Consider the following 3,377-nt stretch of genomic DNA (forward strand, 5'->3'; position numbering starts at 1 on the left):
CTCAGCTAGAAGCCTTGAAACCTGAAAATGTGGCAGGTGAATCCCTAAGAGGGATGGATAAAAATCTAGAAATCAAGGGTGGCGGAGCCTTTTATCTCATGGACCGTATCTGGACACCGAGACGCGGTGGATTCAGAGACTTGGTCATGACTGAAGCGCACAACGCTAGGTATTTCATCCACCCAGGTTCAGATAAGATGTATCCGGATCATAAGAAACTATACTGGTGGCCTAACATGAAAGCAGAGATTGCTACCTTCGTAAGTAAATGTCTTACTTGCGCAAAGGTTAAGGTCGAGTACCAGAAACCGTCAGGTTTACTACAGCAACCGGAGATACCAGAGTGAAAATGGGAGCGGATTACTATGGACTTCATAACCAAGTTGCCCAAGACAACGGGTGGAATTGATACCATTTGGGTCATCGTTGACAGATTGACCAAATCCACGCATTTCTTACCAATCAAAGAGACTGACAAGATGGAGAAGCTTACAAGAACTTACATTAGGGAAATCGTACGACTGCATGGTGTTCCAATATCTATTATCTCTGATAGAGATAATAGATTCACTTCATGATTCTGGCAGTCGCTGCAGATCCCCTCTGTGTTGGGCTGAAGTTGGCGACACACAATTAGCTAAAGGACGAATTCCTGACAGCACTCTCACAGGTCCGGAAATCATACGGGAAACAACAGAGAAGATCGTTCAAATTCATGAACGATTGAAAGCCTCTAGAGACCGACAGAAAAGCTACGCTGACAAAAGGGAGAAACCTATGGAATTCCAGGTGGGAGACCGCACTCTATTAAAAGTCTCACCCTGTAAGGGCTTGATACGCTTCGGAAAGCATGGAAAGCTAAATCCAAGATACGTAGGGCATTTCGAGATTCTTGCTAGAATGGGCCCTGTAGCTTACAAACTCAATCTACCGCGTGAACTCAGTAACGTACATTCTACTTTCCATGTCTCAAACTTGAAAAAGTGTCTGTCCGACGAGACTCTTGTAATCCCGCTCGACGAGATCGAGATCAACGAGAGCCTCAACTTCGTGGAAGAACCAGTAGAGATCATGGACCGAGAGATCAAGCAAACGAAGCAAAGTCGTATCCCGATAGTGAAGGTTCGCTGGAATGCTAAGCGAGGACCTGAATTCACTTGGGAGCGCGAGGATCAGATGAAACTGAAATACCCTCATCTTTTTACTTAGTTATTTGTAACTACTCATTTGCTTAAACTATAATTTCGGGAGTATATTCTCTCTAACGAGGGGATAATGTGACAACCTGAAATTTCTATCTTCTACAACCATTCAATTCAATCAAAGTAAGACTTGTTTCTGCTATCTTTTAGCACTTTTTAGAGTCTGTTTGAGTGTTCTAAGCCTAGTACCTTCAAGAGGTGATGTTAGGAAGTATACTACAAAGTTAAGTGTTCAACATTCAAGCCACAAAACTCCAAGAATAGGAGTTTACGGCCATAAACTAGAGTTTACGGCCGTAAACTCTATAGTATATATATGACACTTAGTCATTTTTACCACTTATTCCATTTCAAAGGCTTAGAACACATTCTCTCTCAAGTATCATCCGAGTTTTCCTCTTGATCTTCAAGATTGTAAGTGTTTCTTCCCTTTAATTAGTAGATACAACACTTTATCTAGTAAGGATCATTGATTTCATCCATGAAATCACTCCATTTTGATAGATCTTCAACTGTTCTTCATTTCACCAAGAACACCAAGAACACACTAGTGTTTTTAGACTTTAATCACCCTATCAAGCTTCCATATTGTAAGTACTCTGGCCTTATCTTGTTATATGCGTGAATCACTTAGCTTACACCTTGAAAACATCAAGAAAATCAAGAACACAAGGTGTTTACGGCCAAGACAATCTCCCTTGGCCGTAAACCCTAATTTGTGGTGCATTTGTGCCACCACTCCTTCCTAAGGCTTGGACTTGCATCTAGAACACTTCCTAGTGACTTAAAAGACCTTAAAACACAATATGGTACCAAATACCATGAGTTTACGACCGTAAACTCATTGGGACGTAAACCCATGGGCCGTAAACTCATGTGGGTATTACCATGGGCCGTAAACTCCAATGAGAGGCCCTACATCCCTTACATTCAACCCTATGTGGTTTTACACTTGATTACAAGTGTTTCCTAGTCCCTAAGGTTGTTCCATTCAATGATTAGTTGTTATAAACACTAATTAGATACATATATGTGTCATTATATGCCAAATAGGATCCGTGTGTGCTCAAGTTTTCAATTGACACTTAGCATCCTATACCGATCTTTCATTCGCATCACTCACTACAGGTGAGTTCATACCCCTTAACGTATATTTTAAATGATTTTAAATGCTTTTATGGAGGGGGGGATACAAGTAGAAAACATACTAGTTATATAATCAATCACATGTGATTTATAACTGTGTTTCAAACAAAGGATTTCATATACTTCAAACTGTGTTTCAAACAAAGGATTTCATTTACTTTAAACTGTGTTATCAAACAAACTGCTTTTAAATCGTTTTACAAACTGACATCAAGTCATTATTATTTATTGTTCAAAACTCTTTAAATGTATTACTAAACCTCTTTTAAACTTATATATTATCAAAAGCATGTCTATATATGTATAGTTATATAAATAATGTTTAAAGGACTTAGGACTGCTAACTCGCTTTATTTTCTTTTCCTTGTTTGGATGTGGACTTAGGGTATCAGTCAGTTGTCCGAGTGTCGTCTAAATCTTAGTTATATATTATGTATACATATGTAGATATAAAAGTATTATCAATCAGTTCAGTACCTTTGGGTAGCAAAGGTATACATTCATTCATTCAAACTACAGAAATCACTAGTAAACTATAATAGGTATAGTTTAGGAGAATATTATCATATACAAGTACATACAGAGAATACTATCATATACAAGTACATACAAAGAATACTATCATATACAAGTACATACAGATAATACTATACAGAGAATACTATTCAAAGGATACTATACATAGAATACTATTACTATAACAAGTATACCATAACAAGATTCAAAGATAACATAATGAAATATACTACTTCATGACCCAACGACCATTTCGTTGTGTCACGTTTTGTAACCAGAATCTCCTGGAGGGAGAGCATGAGTTTGCGTATAGATCTATACTGGATTGACTATCCTACACCTTTGCTGTTCGCTACAATGTGACTTGCAAGTCTACGGGTGCCAAATGTCATTTCTTCCGACATCTTTCATCGTCGTGTTATAGTCGGTTTAGCATGGTAACAACCTTATCACATTTTACCTTAATTAAACCATTGGTTTTAAGGTAGTTATTACTACAGTGATTACTACATA

Source organism: Lactuca virosa, chromosome 1 (genome assembly GCF_052849685.1).
Source record: "Lactuca virosa cultivar CGN04683 chromosome 1, Lactuca_virosa_CGN04683_v6, whole genome shotgun sequence".
Taxonomy (NCBI): domain Eukaryota; kingdom Viridiplantae; phylum Streptophyta; class Magnoliopsida; order Asterales; family Asteraceae; genus Lactuca; species Lactuca virosa.